The sequence below is a fragment of the Kogia breviceps genome, chromosome 2 (genome assembly GCF_026419965.1).
Source record: "Kogia breviceps isolate mKogBre1 chromosome 2, mKogBre1 haplotype 1, whole genome shotgun sequence".
NCBI lineage: Eukaryota > Metazoa > Chordata > Mammalia > Artiodactyla > Physeteridae > Kogia > Kogia breviceps.
Genome location: NC_081311.1, coordinates 72,024,898 through 72,046,311, shown reverse-complemented (window position 1 = coordinate 72,046,311; position 21,414 = coordinate 72,024,898). Strand labels below are relative to the sequence as shown.

General features: G+C 35.7%; 1 long non-coding RNA gene across 5 annotated transcripts in view; it reads left to right on the top strand.

Annotated features, from left to right (window-relative positions):
- Nucleotides 1–21,414, top strand: part of LOC136793555 (uncharacterized) — a 462,713-nt gene that overhangs the window by 422,822 nt on the left and 18,477 nt on the right. For 2 of the 5 annotated variants that reach the window (XR_010838968.1, XR_010838966.1), the window contains exons 9-11: nt 18,101–18,125; nt 19,620–19,668; nt 20,237–20,371. This is a non-coding gene — a long non-coding RNA (uncharacterized lncRNA). The remainder of the gene's footprint in view (nt 1–18,100; nt 18,126–19,619; nt 19,669–20,236; nt 20,372–21,414) is intronic. The other 3 variants (XR_010838970.1, XR_010838967.1, XR_010838969.1) reach the window with 2 other exon arrangements.

Below are 21,414 nucleotides of genomic sequence, written 5' to 3'. Positions count from 1 at the left end.
TTCTTTCTTTCTTTCTTTCTTTCTTTCTTTCTTTCTTTCTTTCTTTCTTTCTTTCTTTTTTCTTGTAGTGTCTCTTTGGCTTTGGTATGCAGGTAATGGTGGCCTTGTAGAATGAATTTCGGAGTGTTCCATTCTCTTCAACTTTTTGGAATAGTTTGAGAAGGGTGAGTGTTAGCTCTTCTTTTTATGTTTCACAGAATTCCCTTGTGAAACTGTTCAGTCCCGGTCTTTTGTTTGCTGGGAGTTCTTAAAATACACATTCAATTTCACTAGTAGAGATTGGTCTGTTCAGCTTGTTTATTTCTTCCTGATTCAGTCTTGGAAAGTTGTTTGTTTCTAGAAATTTGTCTATATCTTCTAGGCTGTCCAATTTGTTGGCATATAATTGTTTGTAGTATTCTCTTATGATTTTTTTTTTGTATTTCTGTGGTATCAATGTTTTGTTCTCCTCTTTCATTTCTTATTTTATTTATTTGGGGTCTTCTCTCTTTTATTCTTGGTGAGTCTGGGTAAAGATTTATCAATATTGTTTTATCTTTTCAAAGAAACAGCTCTTGATTTTATTGATCTTTTATTGATTGATTGGTCTCCAATATATTTAGTTCCTCACTGATCTTTATTATTTCATTCTTTCTGCTGATTTTGAGCTTTGTTCTTCTTTTTCTAATTCCTTGAGAAGGAGGGTTAAGTTTTGAGTTTTTCTTGTTTCTCGAGATTGGCCTGCATTGCTGTAAACTTCCCTCTTAGAACTGCTTTTCCTACGTCCCAGATTTTGGAAAGTTGTATTTTCACTTTCACTTCTCTCAAAGTATTTTTTTATTTCCTCTTTGATATTTTCATTGACCCATTGGTTTTTTGGTAGCATGTTGTTTAATCTCCACATGTTAGTGCTTTTCCCATTTTTCTTCCTGTAATTGATTTCTAGTTTCATACTATTGTGGTCAGAAAAAAAGCTTGATATAATTTCTATCCTCTTAAATTTGTTGAGACTTGTTTTATGGCCTAGTATGTATCTATCCTGAAGAATGTTTCATGTGACTTGATAAGAAAGTGTATTCTGCTGTTTTGGGATGGAATGTTTTCTTCTAGACGTTGATTAAGTCCAACTGATCTATTGTGTCATTTAAGACCATTGTTGCCTTATTGATTTTCTGTCTTGATGACCTGTCCAGTGATGACCTGTCCAGTGATGTAATAGTAGGTAAGTCACCTACTATTGTATTGCTGCCTAGTTCTCCCTTTATGTCTGTTAATATTTACTTTATAGATTTAGGTTCTCCTGTATTTGGTAACGTATGTTAACAAGTATATCCTCTTCTTGAATTGATCCCTTTATCAGTATGTAATGCCCTTCTTTGTCTTTTATCATGGCCTTTGTTTTAAAGTTTATTTTGTCTGATGAGAGTATTACTACCACCACTTTCTCTGTCCTTTCCATTTGGATGAAATATCTTTTTCCATCTGTTCACTTTCAGTCTGTGTGTGTCTTTAGTTCTGAAGCGAGTCTCTTGTAAGCAGCATATATATGGGTCTTGTTTTTTTTATCCGGTCAACCACCCTATGCCTTTTCATTGAAGCATTTAGTTCATTGACATTTGAAGTAATTATTGATAGATATGTACTTACAGCCACTTTATATCTTGTTTTCTGTTTGCTTCTGTAGTTCTTTCCAATTCTTCTTTTTTTGTTTCTTGTGGTTTGATTGATTTTTCCTTTAGTGGTGTGCTGTGTTCTTTTTTCTCTTGTTTTTATATATCTGTTATAGGCTTTTTATTTGTGTTTACCTTAGGGTTCATATATGTTGACCTATAACTATATCTATTTGTTTTAAACAGGTAGTGCTTTAAGTTCAAACAAATTCTAAAAGAGCTTTTTAACTTCATTCCCCCACACTTTGTGTTTTTTTTGGTTTTTTTTTTTTTTTTTTGAGGTACGCATGGGCCTCTCACTATTGTGGCCTCTCCCATTGCGGAGCACAGGCTCCGGACACACAGGCTCAGCGGCCATGGCTTATGGGCCTAGCCACTCCGCGGCATGTGGGATCTTCCCAGACCGGGGCACGAACCCGTGTCCCCTGCATTGGCAGGTGGACTCTCAACCACTGCACCACCAGGGAAGCCCCCCACCCTTTGTGTTTTTGATGTTATATTTTATATCTTCATGTTTATCCCTTTACTGATTATTATAGTTATACTTGATTTTACAACTTTTTAATGTTTGTATTAGCTGATTTAATTGTTTGATCTTCAGCTTTTACTATATATTTGGCTTTACTCGTGGGATTTTTCTTTCCTATAGATTCTTATTTCTTGTTATGGCCTTTCCTTTTCCACTTGCAGAAGACCCTTTAACATATCTTTTAGGGTCAAGTTAGTATCGATGAACTCTTTTAGTTTTACTTATCTGAAAAGTTCTTTATTTCTCCTTCAGTCCTAAGTGATAACCTTGCTGGGTAGAGTATCCTGGGTTGAAGGTTTTTCCCTTTTGATGCTTTAAATATATTATGCCACTCCCTTCTGACCTGCAGCATTTCCACAGATAAACCAGCTCATAGACTTCTGGGTGGTTACCTTGTATTTGACTCTTTTTCTCTTGCTGCCTTTAGAATTCTCTCTTTATTTTTTTTTATTTTTTTTTTTTATTTTTTTTTTTATTTTTATTTTTTTTGCGGTACGCAGGCCTCTCACTGCTGTGGCCTCTCCCGCCGCAGAGCACAGGGTCCGGACGCGCAGGCTCAGTGGCCATGGCTCACGGGCCCAGCTGCTCCGTGGCATGCATGATCCTCCAGGACCAGGGCACAAACCCGCGTTCCCCCACATCGGCAGGCAGACTCCCAACCACCGCGCCACCAGGGAAGCCCTCTCTCTTTATTTTTAACTTTTGCCATTTTAATTATGATGTGTCTTGGAGTGGTTTTGTTTGGGTTCATCTTGTTTGGGACCCTTTGTGTTTCCTGTACCTGGATATCTGTTACCTTATTCAGCCTTGGGAAGTTTTCAACCATAATTTCATTAAATACATTTTTGAAACCCTTCTGTCTCTTCTCCTTCAGGGACCTCTATAATGCAAATGTTGGTACATTTGATGTTATTGCAAAGACCCCTTAAACTGTTTTCATTTTTTGTTTTTGCTGTTCTGCACGTGTGATTTGCATTATTCTGTCTTTTAGATCACTTATGCATTCTTTGAATCACCTTGTCTGCTCTTCACTCCGTGTGTTTTTCATTTCAGTTATTGTATCCTTTAGTTCTGATTGGTTCTTTTTTATATTTTCTTGTTCCTTGTTAAAATTCTTACTGTGTTCATTTATTCTTTTTCTTAATTCAGTTACAATTCTTATTACTAATGTTTTTAATTCTTTATCTGGTAAATTGTTTATTTCTCTTTCATGAGCTGTTTTTCCAGTGGTTTTTATTCTTGCTCTTTGAATTAAGACAAATTTCTCTGCCTTCTCATTTTGCTTATCTTTCTCTGTCTCTATGAAATTAGGTGAAATAGTTAACTATGGTGGTCTTGAAGTGGGATCCTTATGTGGGAGCATCTCTAGATAGTCTGCGTGTGCCCACTGGCTTTGGTGGGACAGCTGGATTTGAATTGAGCACAAGTAACGTCTTTTCTCAGGGTGTGCTGGCAGCTGTTACCTTGGTAAGAGGTGGTGCTGGAGATTGAAGGGATAGGACCAGAGCCAGGTATGAGGCCAGGCATCCCCACAACTCAGTGGCCATCACCTATGCACCCCCAGTGCAGGAGGTGGGCAGGGGGCAGGCCCCAAGTTGCTGGAGCAGAAGGCCTGAGGGTTGGGTCTAAGATGGCTCAGTTCCCTTTAACTGTGTGCTCTTCTCCTTCTAGCACAGGCACCCTTGTCCCAGAGGGGAGTATTGCTAGAGCAAGAGGGCCAGATGTGGGTATTCAGCAAAGGTCAAGGCATGGGCTGTGGCAGTCTAGGCTCTGTCAAAGATCTGGACTGCCTCTAATGTGACATTTATGCAGTCACCTGTAATGGCTTCCCCCTCCCTGTTCAGATGCCGCTTAGGGTCTGAGCTGCCTCAGCATCACACAGCCAGCCAAGCTTTTTCTTTGGTTGTGGCAGCCATCACTCCAGTTTGAACCTGTGACAAGAGGCAAAGGGTGCTAGAGCAGGTGGTCAGCTCAAGTTAGGGCTTGCACCGGATAGGTCATGGGAAATAAGTCAGCCACCTGCACAGTTTCAATTTCAGTCAACCCCCTCTGCCCTGCTTTGGGAGCAGGCAAGCATTCATGTGCTCCTTATGAGCAGTGTCCAGGCTTCCCACAGTCCTCTTGTTAGTCCCACTGGCCTTCCAACCAGTCAAAAGGGTTCATCTTCCTTTCGTAGAACCCCAGGGCTGAGGCACCCAATATGTGGCTCAAATGGCTCACTCTCCAGGGAGGGTCTCCACCCATGTAATTTCCCTTTTCCTCTGAGTCCCTTCCCAGGGGCACACAGACCTCATTACTTCTCTTCCCTTCCTACCAGTTTCCCTGTGGATCTTTCTTACAGCTTTGGTTGTACAGGAATCATTTTGCCAGTCTCCAGTTAGTTTTCAGCAAGAATTGATCCACATGTACGTGTATTTTTTGATGTGTTCATTTAGGGGAGGTAAGTTCTGTGTCCTTCTACCCTGCCATCTTGATTTCTCTCCCCCATCATAGTGATTTTTTAAAAAGCCAGGTAAAGCCAGTCAATACTGTATGATTCCATTTTTATGAAAGTTTATATAAAATTTATTATTTCTATTCATATGATACTCTAGAAAAGTTAGATTTCATCAGTATTGGTATAAATGAGACAGTAGTAACATGAGAACAGGAATGGATGGAGATTAGCTAGTGAAATAAGTTTTTTAGGAAAATGGAAATGTTTTACATCTTGATTATGGTGGCAGTTACATGGGTATACACATTTGTCAAAACTCAGTGAATATACAATTATGTATATATGTATATATAGATAGATAGTATATGGGGTTTATATAGATGTGTGTCTGTGTGTGTATATATATGCATGTATATATCCTCAGTAAAATTGATAAAAAATTTTAAAATATATAATTTTTTATTCCTGAGTATCTATTATTCTGCTTCCTCATCATAGAACTTTCAAAGCCCAGAGACCCTCCTTTTATTATAAATCATTTCTGGCCCTTTAAGTCCAAGCTAGTTGTAGAGTTTTCTTTCACACAGCCTTCTTAAATCCTTTATGCATTTCCTATGAGTATAATTGGGATTCACACCATGTTCCAAAAGCCTCACCCGTAAGTCTTTTTTGAGATAGATCCTTTTATACTTTGGTCCTTGGATAAGAAAACTGTAGCACAATGCACTGATGATTCTGAGAAGCCCTTTTGTTAATTCTACCTGAGTCTACTCTGCACTGCCTTAAATCTTTCCTGAATCTGTAGAAGTGGGCCTTATAGTCACATCCTGATTTTTCTCTATGTCTAATGCCTTTTATTGCTACAGTGTTTTCTAAGAATGAAAATCCTTTTTTAATTCTTCAATCATACATCCTGTCTTCTATATTGCCACTAAATTCTGCTTGCAAATTGAACACAACTGAAGAAAAGAACTTTTAAACAAACTCAGTTGAGAATTTCAAAGAGGTCATGGGAATTGGAGTGTGCATCCCCAAGAAGAAAGTTAACAGGATCTTATTTGTACGTCTTCCCTTGCTTTTACCATCTCATCATTGCCTTTGCTGTAACTCTTTAAACGAGAGAGAGCTCTTAGACCTTAAATAGAGGGCACAATTCTTCTCGATGAAAATCTGCTCTCAGAAACAAGGATGACCTAGGCCAGTTCAAACAGAGATGATTAAGAGAACAAAAACATTAGAAAGGAATACATTCTAGACTGCAAATTCATGAACCTCTTTGGGACATTTTCGGTTTCTCAATTCTCCATTTTTTTTGAGACTACTCACGCCTTACCTCACCACTCTCCTGTAACCTCCCATCCACCAAAATGTTTTCATGCAGGAACATGAAAGTAGAGCTCTCCCCACAAAAGGGAAAATAATATAACACAGGAGTTTCTTAGTGAATGAGTACTGACCATATTTTCTATCTTCTGCCTACATGGTTTAGAATTTATATCACACCAGAAAATCTCTACATTATCTCTATTCTCTAACTAGTAAGTTCTAAAGAATATGACACAAATACCAATTAAGCAACACCAAACCAAGTCACATACTACTTATAAGAAAACACCAACTTAAATGAAAGCCCATTTCTTATCTAAAACCATGGAGGCCAGAAGCAAGTGACACAACATTTTTCAAGTGTTAAAAGAAAAGAACTCAACTGCAAAGTCTGTATCTGGTGAAAATATCAAAAATGAATGGAAAATAAAAACATTCTCAGAAAAAGGAAAACTAAGAGAATTTATTGTTAGCAAATCTACCATAAAAGAATGACTAAATGAAGTTCCTTAAACAGAAAGGAAATAGTAATAGAAGACTTTGAACTTCAAGTGGAAATAACATCCGAATGGGAAAAAATATGTCAAAATGTAATAGAAAATCCTACTGCTCATGAGGTTCTTATATTATTTTTGATGATCAAAGCAAAAATTATAATACAGTGTCATGCTACTCAAAGTATATGGAGTAAATCCTTAAGACAATGATAGTTAAAAGGTAGGGAGGGTAAAAGGACCTAAGTGGAAGTAAACTTTCTAAACTTTAAGTGGTAAAATGCTGACAATAGCAGACTGTGATAAATCAAATATGCATGTTGTTATACCCAGGACAACCCCTACTGAAACTAAAAATTCTATAAATATAAATAAGAGGGAATCCTTAAAACCTGTTCTAATAACCCTCAGAAGGTTAAAAAGAGACAGAAAGAGAAATAGAAGAAAATAAAACAGGAAACAAACAGAAAGCAAATCTTTTCCTCTGGACTTTTTGCTGTCTTAGAAAAAAAATATAAGTATATATATTATATACTTGTATATGAGTATATATATATGTATATATGTATACACCCACATACACACAAAATGGAATATTATTTGGCAATAAAAAAGAATGAAATGCCATTTGCAGCAACATGGATGGACCTAGAGATTATCATGTTAAGTGAAGTAAGTCAGACAGAAAGACAAGTATCATAGGATATAACTTATATGTGGAATCTAAAATATGACACAAATGAAGTTATTTACAAAACAGAAACAGACTCACAGACATAGAAAACAAACTTATGGTTACCAAAAGGGAAAGGAGGGGAGGGATAAATTAGGAGTTTGGGATTAACAGATACACACTACTATGTATAAAATAGATAAACAACAAAGACCTACTGTATAGCATAGGGAACTATATTCAATATCTTATGATAACCTATAATGGAAAATCTGAAAATGAATATGTGTGTGTGTATAACTGAATCATTTTGCTATACACATGAAAATTGTAACTCAACTATACTTCAATTTAAAAATATCTATCTATCTAATCAAGTATCAGCATAAAAGTACCTGAATTTGGGAGTCAGACCCAATAATAAAGAAGAATCTGAGACATAATTACCTAGGGTATAAGTTTGAATGAATGTACAAGTGACTTATTAAAAGTGGGAGATTAAAATAAGTACTCAAAATATTTTTTTCTGCTCTCAAAATAGTAGCCTTCATTTCAGTCAATTTTTTTTTTTTTTTTTTTTTTCACGGTACGCGGGCCTCTCACTGTTGTGGCCTCTCCCGTTGCGGAGCACAGGCTCCAGACACGCAGGCTCAGTGGCCATGGCTCACAGGACTAGCCGCTCCGCAGGATGTGGGATTTTCCTGGATCAGGGCAGGAACCCACGTCCCCCACATTGGCAGGTGGACTCTCAACCACTGCGCCACCAGGGGAGCCCATTTTAGTCAATTTTTGATTGTTCACATGACTAATACTAAAGTTAGTCCCATCTGGTTGACCTAAAATGAGGTATTCCTATTTTTTTTATGAGCTACCTTTTACTCTTCAAATATTATAGAATCAGTAGCTTATTAGAAGAGCCATATATATCAAAATATTTTTTAAATTTTAATATAAAAGAAATAAAATATATTGATAAATTGAAACATAGGTTTTGAAGGCCAACATTCTACTAAAAGAAGAGATATTTAAGGTACATTTTTTTAAAATGCTGATAACTATTACATATTTTGTTTAACTTCTTGAATACTTTTATTTTTTGCTTTCTTATTGAAGTACAGCTGATTTACAATGTTTCAGGTGTACAGCAAAGTGATTTAGTTTTATATATATATAAGTATATGTATATTCTACTTCAGATTCTTTTCCATTATACAGTATTAAAATATACTGAATATAGTTCCCTGTACTATACAGTAAGTTTTTGTTGTTTATGTATTTTATATATAGTAGTGTGTATCTACTAATCCCAAATTCCTAATTTATACCTCCCCCTTTTCCCCTTTGGCAATCATAAGTTCGTTTTCCCCTTTGGCAATCATAAGTTCGTTTTCTATGTCTGTGAGTCTGTTTCTGTTTCTTGGTTTTATAAATCAGTTCATCTGTGTCTTTGTTTTGGATTCCACATATAAGTGATATCATATGATATTTATATTTTGCTGTGTGGCTTACTTCACTTTATATGATAATCTCTAGGTCCATTCATGTTGCTGCAAATGGCATTATTTCATTCTTTTTTATGGCTGAGTAATATTCCATTTTGAATGCAAAATGTGTGTGTATACATAAATATATGTATGTATGTGTGTGTATACCACATCTTCTTTATCCATTCATCTGTCGACAGACATTTAGGTTGCTTCCATGTCTTGGCTATTGTAAATAATGCTGTTATGATCACTGGGGTGTATGTATCTTTTCGAATTAGAGTTTTTGTATTTTTTGGATATATGCCCAAGAGTGGGATTACTGGGTCATATGGTAACTCTATTTTTAGTTTCTTAAGGAACCTCCATATTGTTGTCTATACTGGCTGCACCAATTTGCATTCTAACTGACAGTGTAGGAGGGTTCCCTTTTCCCCCACCCTCTCCAGCATTTATTATTTGTAAACTTTTTGAGGATGGCCATTCTGACCAGTGTGAGGTGATACCTGACTGTAGTTTTGATTTGCATTTCTTTAATTACAAGTGATGTTGAGCAACTTTGCATGTGCCTGTTGGCCATCTGTTTGTCTTCTTTGGAGAAATGTCTGCTTAGGTCTTCTGCCCATTTTTTGATTGGGTTGGTTTTTTTTGGTTTGGGGAGTTTTTTTTTAATTGAGTTGTATGAGCTGTTTGAATATTTTGGAAATTAAGCCCTTGTCGGTAGCATCCATTGCAAATATATTCTCCCATTTTGTAGGTTGTCTTTTCATTTTATGGTTTTCTTTGTTGTGCAAAAGCTTTTAAGTTTAATTAGGATCCATTTGTTTATTTTTGCTTTTGTTTCCATTACTCTAGGAGACGTATCGAAAAATACATTGCTACGGTTTATGTCAAAGATTGTTCTACCTATGTTTTCCTCATCCGGTCTTACATTTAGATCTTTAATCCATTTTGAGTTTACTTTTGTATCTGGTGTTAGAGAATGTTCTAATTTCATTCTTTTACATGTAGCTGATCAGTTTTCTCAGCAACACTCATTGAAGAGATTCTCTTTTCTCCATTGGATATTCTTGCCTCCTATGTTTTAGATTAATTGCCCATGAGTACATGGGTTTATTTATGGGCTTTCTAACCTGTTTCATTGATCTTTGTGTCTCTTTTTGTACCAGTACCTTACTGTTCTAATGACTGTTTATAGTATAGTCTGAAGTCAAGGAGAGTGGTTCCTCCATATTTGTTCTTCTTTCTCAAGAATTTTTTGACTATTCAGAGTCTTTTCTGCTTCCATACAAATTTAAAAATTTTTTGTTCTAGTTCTGTAAAAAATGCCATTGGTAATATAATAGGGATTGCATTGAATCTGTAGATTACCTTAGGTAGTATGGTCATTTTAACAGTATTAATTCTTCCAGTCCAAGAACATGGTGTATCTTTCCATCTGTTTGTGTCATCTTCAATTTCTTTCATCAGAATCTTACAGTTTTCAGAGTACAGGTCTTTTGCCTCCTTAGGTAGGTTTATTCCTAGGTATTTCATTCTTTTTGATGCAAAGGTATGTGGGATTTTTTGCTTAATTTTTCTTTCTGATATTTTGTTGTTAGTGTATAGAAGTGCAACGGATTTCTGTGTATTAATTTTGTATCCTACAACTTTCCTGAATTCATTGATGAGCTCTAGTAGTTTTCTAGTGGCATCTTTAGGATTTTCCATGTATAGTATCATGTCATCTGCAGACAGTGACTGTTTTACTTCTTCCTTTCCAATTTGGATTCCTTTTATTTCTTTATCACTGATTGTCATGGCTAGGACTTCCAAAACTATGTTAAATAAAAGTGGTGAGAGTGGACATCCCTTTTTTTTTCCTGATCTTAGAGGGAATCTTTCAGCTTTTCAAAATTGAGTATGATGTTAGCTGTGGGCTTGTCATATATGACCTTTATTTTGTTAAGGTATGTTTCCTCTATGCCCACTTTTTTGGAGTGTTTTTATCATAAATGGAGTTGAATTTTATCAAAAGCTTTTTATGCATCTATTGAGATGATCATACGTTTTTCTTCAGTTTGTTAATGTGGTGCATCACATAAATTGATCTACAGATATTGAAAAATCTTTGCATCCCTGGGATAAATTCCACTTGATCATGATGTATGATGCTTTTATTGTATTGTTGGATTCAATGTGTTAGTATTTTGTTGAGGATTTTTGCATCTATGTTCATCAGTGATACTGGCTTGAAATTTCCTTTTGGTGTGTGATATCTTTGTCGGTTTTGGTATCAGGATGATGGTGGCCTCATAGAATGAGTTCAAAAGTGTACCGTCCTCTGCAATTTTCTGGAATAGTTTCAGAAGGATAGGTGTGAATTCTTCTCTAAATATTTGATAGAATTTGCCTGTGAAACTATGTGGTCCTGGACTTTTGTTTGTTGAGAGTTTCTTAATTACTGATTCAATTTCAGTCTTGGTAATTGCTCTGTCCATATTTTCTATTTCTTCCTGGTTCAGTCTTGGGAGATTGTACCTAAGAATTTTTCCATTTCTTCTAGAATGTCTATTTTTTTTTTTTGGCATATAGCTGCTCATATTAGTCTCTTATGATCCTTTGTATTTTTTATGGTCTTGGTTCTAACTTCTTTTTCATTTCTGATTTTATTGATATAGGCTCTCTCCCTTTTTTTATTGATGAGTCTGGCTAAAGGTTTATGAATTTTGTTTATCTTTTAAAAGAACCAGCTTTTCGTTTCATTGGTGTTTTCAATTATTTTTTAGTCTCCATTTCATTTATTTCTGTTCTGACCTTTATGATTTCTTTCCTTCTACTAAGTTTGGGTTTTGTTTGTTCTTCTTTCTCTAGTTGCTTTAGATGTAAGGTTAGGTTCTTTATTTGAGATTTTTCTTGTTTCCTGAAGTAAGCTTATATCACTATCAACTTCCCTCTTAGAACTGTATTTGCTGCATCTCATAGGTTTTGGATCGTCATGTTTTTGTTCTCATTTGTCTCTAGGTATTTTTTTATTTCCTCTTTGAGTTCTTCAGTGATCCTTTGGTTGTTTAGTAGCATATTGTTTAGCCTCCACTTGTTTGTGCTTTTTGCAGTTTTTTTTTCTTGTAGTTGATTTCTAGTCTCATTGTGGTACAGTCGGTAAAGATGCTTGGTATGATTTCAACTTTCTTAAATTTACTGAGGCTTATTTTGTGTGCTAGCGGGTGATCTAACCTGGAGAATATTCCATGTGCCTTGAAAAGAATGAGTATTCTGCTGTTTTGGGGTGGAATGCTCTGTAAATATCAGTTAAGTCCATTTGGTCTAATGTGTTATTGAAGGCCTGTGTTTCCTTATTGGTTTTCTGTCTAAATAATATGTTCATCAATGTAAGTGGGGTGTTACAGTCCCCTATTGTTACTGTGTTACTGTCAATTTCTCTTTTATGTTTGTTAATATTTGCCTTATATATTGAGGTGCTCCTATGTTGAGTGCATATGTATTTACAATCGTTATATCTTCTTCTTGGATTGATCCCTTGATCATTATGTAGTGTTCCTCTTTGTCTCTTATAACAGTCTTTATTTTAAAGTATTTTTTTTGTGGTATAAGTATTGCTACTCCAGCTTATGATTTCCATTTTTGTGGAATACCTTTTTCTATCCACTCACTTTCAGTCTGTGTGTGTCTCTAGATCTGTAGAGAGTCTCTTCTTGGCAGCATATATACCAGTCTTATTTTTGTATCCGTTCAGTCAGTCTGTGTCTTTTGATTGTAGCTTGTATTCTGTTTACATTGAAGGTAACTATTGATTTGTATGTTCTTATTGACATTTTCTTAATTGCTTTGGATTTGTTTTTGAAGGTCTTTTACCCCTTTCTTCTTTTGTTCCCTTCTCTTGTGATTTTATAACTATATTTAGTGTTATGTTTGGATTCCATTTCATTTTTTGTGTGTATATCTATTATAGATTTTTGGTGTGTTGTTACCATGAGGTTTTTGTGTAGCAGTCTATATATATACATGATTGTTTTAAGTTGCTGATCTCTTAATTTCAAATGCATTTTAAATACCCTGCATTTGTTCTCTCCTCCCTTTACAATGACTGTTTTTTAAATCATATTTTATAACTAATTATCTTGCATATCCCTTAACTGCTCATTGTGGATACAGATGATTTTACTACTTTTGTATTTTAACCTACCTACTAGCTTTGTGTGTGGATGATTTCATACATTTACTGTATGTTACTGTATGCTCACTCCTTTACCAGTGAGCTTTTCCACTGCATAATTTTCTTGTTTCTAATTGTGGGCTTTTCTTTTTTGCCTAGAGAAGTTACTTTAACATTTGTTTTAAATCTAGTTTGGTGGTGCTGAATTCTTCTAGCTTTTGCTTGTCTGTAAAGCTTTTGATTTCTGAAGGAGAGCCTTGTTGGGTAGAGTATTATTGGTTGTATGTTTTCCCCTTTCACCATTTTAAATACATAGTGCCTCTCCCTTCTGGCTTGCAGAGTTTCTCCTGAAAAATCAGCTGGTAGCCTTATAGGAGTTCCCTTGTATGTTATTTGTTGATTTTCCCCTGCTGCTTTTAATATTTGCTCTTTATTCTTAATTTTTGTCATTTTGATTACACTGTGTCTTAGTGTGTTCCTCTTTGGGTTAAACCTGTGTGAGACTCTGTGCTTTCTGGACTTGAGTCACCCTTTCCTTTCCCTGGTTAGGGAGGTTCTCAGCTATTATTTCATCAAATATTTTCTCAGGCCCCTTGTCTTTCTCTTCTTCTTCTTGGACGCATATAACAAGAATACAGAGGTCTCTTAAACTGTCCTTATTCCTTTTCGTTTTTTTTTTTTCTGTTCAGCAGCAATTTTTTCCACTACTGTCTTCAAGACCACTGATCCATTCATCCATATCATTTAGTCTACTATTGATTCCATCTGGTGTATTTTTAATTTCAGTTATTGTATTCTTCATCTCCATTTGGTTGTTCTTCATATGTTCTAACTCTTTGTTAAAAACGTCTATCTTTTCCCTCTGTGCATCCATTCTTCTCCCCAGTTATTTCATCATGTTTATGATAATTTCTCTGAACTTTTTCTCCAGTGGGTTACTTGTCTCTACTTCATTTAGTTCTCCCTCGGGTTTTATCTTGTCCCTTTGTCTGGAACATGTTCCTCTGCTGCCTCATTTTGTCTAAGATGCTATTTGTATTATTATGTATGTGGTAGGTTATTTACATTTCTTGACCTTGGAGAAATGGCCCTCTGTAGGAGGGACCCTTATGCATCCTGGCAGTGCAATCCCCTCTCATCACCCAAGCTGTATGCTCTAGCGATTCCTCCTAAGAGGGCTGCATGGGTCCTTCTGTTGTGATGGACTCTGTGAGCAGTCTGATAGGCTTAGTTGGCTCCTAGTCTGCTTAGTTGCCAGCCCCTGCCTTGTGCACTGCTGCAGGCTGCTGGTTAGTGAGGCCTGGTCATGAGGCAGCTGACTGTAGAACCCCAGGGTGCCCCTGGTCTAGTTCTGGCTCACTGGTGGGCAGAGTCAGCGTCCTCAAAACTCTGGGGCTGTTGCCCACCCACTAGCAGGTGAAGCCAGATCCTAGGGTTAGTACCAGACTACTCACAGGCAGAGCTGGTTCCTAAAGTTTGGCTGTGGGGCCCAGGAATTCCAGACCTTGTTTCATATCATTGGGTGGGGGGCAGTTCCTAACACAGTTGGGTATGGGGTCTGGGGTGTCCCAAATGTTGTTTGCCTGCCAGTGGGTAGTGCCAGGGTCTGGGCCCAGCTCATCCCAGGGTAGGGTCTGGTTTGCTTTGTGGGATCATAGTTTTCTTGCTTCTGGTGTCTGGCCCTGGTGGGTGAGGTTGATCTAGAGCCTTGTTCAGGCTTCCTCAAGGGAGGGGCTGGTACCTACCAACTGGTGGGTGAAGCTGGGTCTTGGCCCTTTGGTGAGCTGGTCTGTGTTTAGAGGCATGTCCAGAGGCAGCTGTGGGCTCTTTGGTCTTTATGGAGCCTGTCTCCTGCTGGGTGCAGCTTTGTCCCTGCCCAGTTAGTTGTTTGGCCTGAGGCATCCCAGCACTGGATCCTACAGGCTGTTGGGTGGGACCAGGTTTGGGCAGTAATTAGCCAATATGGCAGCTGCCAGGAGTGCTCACACAGTCGAATGTCCCTCAGCATGTCTGCCTCCAGTGTTTTTGTCCCTGAGGTGAGTTGCAGCCTTGCCCCACTTCTCCGGGAGACTCTCCAAGACCAGCAGGGAGGTCTGGCCCAGGCTCCTGTCAAATTACTGCTTTTGCCCTGGGTCCTGGTATGCATGGGATTTTGTGTGTGCCACATTAAGAGCAAAGTCTTTATTTCCCCCGGTCCTGTGGGGCTCCTGCAATTAAGCCCTGTTGGCCTTCAAAGCCATGTTCTGGGGGCTCATCTTCCCAGTACCAGACACCCAAGCTGGGGAGCCTGCTGTGGAGCTCAGGACTCTCACTCCTGTGGAAGAACCTCTGCTGTATAATTATTCTGCCTTTTGTGGTTTGCCTATCTTGGGGGTATGAGATTTGATTATACCACTAGTCCACCCCTCATAGTCGTCTTGTGTGGTTCTTTCTTTATGTCTTTAGTTGTAGGAGATCTTTGGAACCTACCAGAAAAGGTTCCACACTGGTAGGTTCCAGTTTTTTTTTTCATCAACGTTTGTTCTGCAGATAGTTGTAATTTTGGTGTGCTCTTGAGAGGAGGTGAGCTCAGGGTCTTTCTACTCCTCCATCTTGACCACTCCCCCAACTATTATATTTTTTAATCATTTGGTGAAAAGATTATTCAAAGTGGTAAAAGACCGTTGCTTTTATTAACATTATTACAGTACTGTATTTTTTTGTGTGCTCATTTTTACTTTGTAAGATTTCTTCAATAAGCATGCACTGGTTTTATAATGACAAAAATTCCAAGTTTCCATTATATAATGGCCATTAGCAAATGCTGGTTTCTCCATACATATTCTCCCACTAAACATACAAATCAAGGAGACAAGCAAATAACAAATAACAATAACATCACAGAGGACACTGAAAGAAGGAAAATACTCAAATTATTTTTATGAAGTGAGTATGTTATTGAAACTATAAAGCTGGAAACTAAAACAATTAAAACTAAAGATAATTTAATTCATAAATATCAATGCAAAAACCTAAGATAAAACAGCACATTAAAATATAATAATCCTGACCAAGTTGGGTTTATTACAGTAATTCAAGAATGGGTCAACATTTAAAAAGGCGTTAGGGTCATTCAGTATATCAATAGATTTAAGGAAACAATATCATACATCTCCCTAGATGTTTAAGAGACATTTGAAAATTCAACATCAATGTCTAACTTAAAAAAACTTTCTGAAATAAGAGTAAATGAATTTGTCCTTACAAGACTTATCCTTAACAAGAGAAACACTGGATAAATTCTTACTTAGATAGGAATAAGGTAAGTTTGCCTATAATTTGTATTATTATATACTCTTGTTTTAAAGATACTATCCAATGTAATTATTTTATTTTGAAATTTTCTTTTTTAAAATTTTTATTGGAGTATAGTTGATTTACAACGTTGTGTTAGTTTCACGTGTACAGCAAAGTGAATCAGTTATACATGTACATATATCCACTGTTTTTTAGATTCTTTTCCCATATACTTCATTACAGAGTATTGAGCCTTTCCAATTATGATTCAGTAAATTCAACAACAAAATCTTTGCATAGAAAAAAGAGGAAGAAATGAAACACTAAATACAAGTCAAAATATAACTATATTCACCAGCTTTTGTAAGGTTATTTTGTGTAACAGTCTCAAAGTCTCGGGATATTAGCTACAGAGGTTTATTTCTCATTTTCCTTGCTGGACAACTCTAGATTGGCTGTGGCTTTGTTCCACGTGGTGCCTTTGGAATCTAGGCTGATTCCCTTTCTGACTCACTGCCACTCTCTTGTGTCATTTTGTGCTCCCACATGTGCTTTATGAGTGTTCCAGTTGTTCCACATCTTTGGCAGCACTTGTTTTTAACTTTAGTTTTTCTGGTGGGTATGTAGTAGTATATCATTGTGGTTTTAATTTGCATTTCCTTAGTGACCAATGAAGTTAAACAACTTTTTCTGGACTTGTTGTTCAATTACAGAGCACTTTCACATTGTTTATTTGGTTGTCTTCTTATTATTGAGTTGTAAGATTTCTTCGTATACTCTGAGTCCAAATCCTTTTTTTTTTTTTTGCGGTACACGGGCCTCTCACTGTTGTGGCCTCTCCTGTTGCAGAGCACAGGCTCCAGATGCGCAGGCTCAAAGGCCATGGCTCATGGGCCCAGCCACTCCGTAGCATGTGGGATCTTCCCAGACGGGCACGTACCCGTGTCCCCTGCATCGGCTGGTGATCTCCCAACCACTGTGCCACCATGGAAACCCCCAAGTCCTTTTTAACATATATTTTTTCAAATATTTTCTCCCCATTTGTAACTTGCCATTTAATTTTCTTAATGGTATTCTCTGACAAGTGAAATTTTAATTTTGGTAAGCTTCAATTGCAAAATATATTTCTTTTATGATTCATATTTTTGTCCTGTCAATGCAAATTTGCCTTTCCCAAGGTCACAAAGATTTTCTCATGTTTTCTGCTAGAAGTTTTAGAATGTTAACTTTTTAATTCTATAATCCATTTTGAATCAAATTTTGTGTGTGCTGTTAAGGAAAATGCCAAAGCTCCTTTTTCTGTACAGATATCCAGTTATTCCAGCACCATTTATTGAAAAGACCAATTTTCCCCATTGAATTATCTTGGTAATTAGTCAACAATTAGTTGACCATATAATCATACATCCATTTCTGAACTTTTAATTGTTCCATTGATCTAAATGTGTATTTTTATGCCACTATCATACTACCTTGATTGCTGTAGATTGGGAGTAAGTCTTGAAATCTGGGAGTATAAGTTCTCCAAATACATTCTTTTTTACATTTCCATATTCCATATTTTTTGTATTTCCATATAAACTGTAGAATGAGTTTGACCATTACTTTCAGAATGTCCAGTGGGATTTTAATTGGGGTTAGGTCTGTAAATAAATTTAGAGAGAATCAATACCTTAATAACATTCAGTCTTTAAATTCATTAACACTGTGTAGCTCCCAAATTATTTATGTCTTCTTTAACTTCATTCAGCTGTCTTTGATAGTTTTCATTGCACAGGTGTTAAAAATATGGTTAAAATTATCTCCAAGCACTTTGTATTTTTTGATGATGTAATTTTTCATTGCCAGTATCTAGAAACAAACTTGATTTTGGTATACTGCTCTTGCATCATGGGATACTGTTATATTCGCTTACTAGTTAGCTAATGGGTTTGTTTTTTTGTTTGTTTTATGTACATCATGATGATATCCCAAAAAAAAGTTTTATGTCTTTATTCCCTATATATATATGTATATATATATATATTTATTTATTTATTTACATATGATGTGTGTTTCTTTTTCTTTATTGCACAGGCTACAACACAATGGAGAATACTTTGTGAGTAGACATTCTTACTTTATTCCCAGTCTTAGAGGAGGAAACTAATCTTTCTCAGCAAATATGTCAGCTGAATGTTTCTGTTACCCTTGTATTTACATTTAGCTGAGAGCTTTTAGAATTAATGGATGATGCATTTTGTAAAATGTTTTAATATATCTATTGTGATGATCATATGCTTTTCTCCATTACATGGAGAATTACATTGATTGAGTTTAGAATGTTAAAGCAACCTTGCAATCCAGGGATAATACCACTTGATCATTATGTGTTATGTTTTTTGTATTACTTGATTTGGTTTTTAGTATTTGGTTAAGGATTTTTTTAAATCCAGTTTTATGAGGGATATTGTTCTCTGGGTTTGTTTTCTTGCAGTGTTTTCGTTTGGATATGGTATCAGGCTAATGCTGGACTCAGAGTGCATTGGAAAGTGTTGCATACTCTATTTTCTAAAAGAATTTGTGTATGATTATTATTATTATTTCCTTAAAAATTCAATAGAATTCTACTCTGAAACCATCTGAGCCTAGAGTTTTCTTTTAGGAGAGCTCTTAAGAAATAAATTTAACTTCTTTAATAAGTATGGAAGTATACAGTTGTCTGTTTCTCTGAGTTGTAATTTATGCCCTTCAAAGAATTTATTCAATTAATTTAAGTAAGTTCTCAAACTTACTGGAATAAAATGTTCATTATATTCCATTATTCTTTTAATGACAGATCAATAATGACATTTCTTTTTTCATTCTTGATATTGATAATTGTGTATTCTTTTTTTCTTGATCCATCTACTAGAAGTTTATCAGTTTTACTGACCTTTTCAAAAAATCAGCTTTGAATTTTGTTGACCTCTGTTGCTTTTACTTGTGTTATTATTTACTTGCTTTAGGTTTTATTTGCTCTTTTTTTAGCTTCTTATGATGGAAACGTAAACAATGTACTCTTCCACATTAGGATCTTTTAGGCTTCTATTAATAATTTCTCTGTAACTTGTGCTTTAAAGCTATAACCCACAAATTTTGAAATGTAGTTGTTGGCCCAAATGTTTTCCAGTTTTCCTTGTGATTTCTTCTTTGACCTAAGGACAGTTTAGAAGTATGTTCATTATTTTTTAAGTATTTGAGGAATTTCCAAATTCACTCATTAATTTTTTTGCTTACTTCTATTATAATCATAGAATATATTCTGTATGACTTCAATTCTGTCAAATTTGTTATTAATCTACTTGTTTTGTGACCTTATGTGTAGAAAGAAAATGATCCCCCCCAAGGTGTACACATCATAATCTCCAAAACATGAGACTTCCCAGAACTTCACATGACAAAAGGGATTTGCAGAGGTGATTATATTAAGAGTATTGAGATTGGAAGAGTTTGGATTATCTGTGTGAAGTTATAAATATAGAGAGACTTTTGGTATTTCCTATTCCTCTCCAAGAAGAATTATACTATTTTGCATTGTCACCAGCAATATATGTGATTGTCTCTATCCCTGCAGCCTTGCCAACAGATTATGTTGTCAAAGTTTTGGATTTTTGCTAGTGTAGGTAAGTCAAAATTTATACCTAAATAGAGTTTTAATTTACATTTAACTTATTATGATCAACTTAACATAGCAAAATAGGCTTAAGATTTATTTTCATTTATTATTTAGGTTAACTGTTAATATCTCTACCATGCTTTCAGTGTTTTTTATGTATCTAGTAGTTCTGGGATATTAACCATTTGCTTGTGATAAAAATTATAAGCATTGTTTTTCATGTTCATTATTTGTCTCTACTTGTGGTATTTTCTGCCAAACAAATGTTTAAATTACTTTTGACCCAGTGCTCTGACTGCACAGCCTAAGGTCATATCCGTAAAGGAAAAGAGAAGTCAAACAATTTTAAACCATACTTAAAGTTTTATTATTGGTAAACATATTGGAATTTTATTTTCTAACCATTTTATGCATGTCATATAATAAAGTAAATCTGCTCATTAGAAACCAAGGATTTCAGAATAAAACAAATAATATGAATTTACAAGTCAAAGGAATTAAAAGCACTGTAATGTTAAATTTGAATTAGAAATGAAAAATATTAAGTTTATAAAGTATATTTATATATACCCTAGATTTATACACTGAAATACTCTGCAAGCAGGTAACACCTCAGTGAAAATGAATACTCCTGATCAGTTCCCACTGAAAGAAATCAGAGATCTTTGAGGAAATTGTTGACTTCAGATCTGGAGCATAGAAAATACAAGGTAATGCTGTACTACCTTATTATATCATAAAGCAAAAATTTAATCAAAACTGGAGTTATGTCGAAAGGACACAGAAGCCTAGTCAATTTTGGGACTTGAGTATGGAGGTTTGAGTATCAAAAGGGATAATTGGAAGTGTTTGCATATAAAAGATTTGGGTATCAAAATGCATAATACCTTGAGAAACACTGAATAAATTAACCCTTAGGATTCTCAAAATGACAGACTTTGAGAGAGGAAGTCAAGGTGACTAATACATGGAATGTTCTTATAATTTTTTAATACATTAAATTATATAAATGGGAGCACAGCAATAGTTATGTTAAGTGACATAACCATGACTGTCCTGGATAAACTGGAATGTATAGTCATCTTACTATTACACCAACTCCTTACCCTGACAGGTGGTTATTAAAGGGAAGGTGGTAAGCAATTTTTAGGAGGAAAAACACTTTTTTCACGAAAGAGCATCAGTTAATGAACACAGAAGGAATAATAGTATTAGAAAAATCATAGTTCTGACCTCCATATAAAATCAGTAATTCAGGCAAAGTTCTTTTATAAAGGCTACAACTATTAGATAAAATGTTGCTGGAATAGAAGATAAATGCATATTACCTAAGGAAAGCGTAACCCTATAAAGGAGAGGTCAGGTGGTGATCAAATCAACTGGGTGAGCAAACTTAGCATCACTAATATTGGGACAACCTGGCATTGTGTGCCTCTTGATATGATGCCGAACAAAGCACACAGCATCACCTGTGAAATTCTGTTTTCCACAATGTTCGCTGTGTATCTAGACCAACCTTCCAGTTTTCTAGAAAGAGAGGAGAGAAAGAAAAGGTGAGAACATCAATAGAAAACAATCACATACATTCAAAATTTAGTCAATCTATGAGAAAACAGACTGGGCCTTTTTGAGAGTCAGTGTAATTAAATGTATCAATAAATTAAAAGCTAGGGTATTCTCCTAGATTTTAAAATACTAGAGAAAAAGCAGGCAAATGCAAATATGAGTATTACCTATTGCTCAACCATGATGG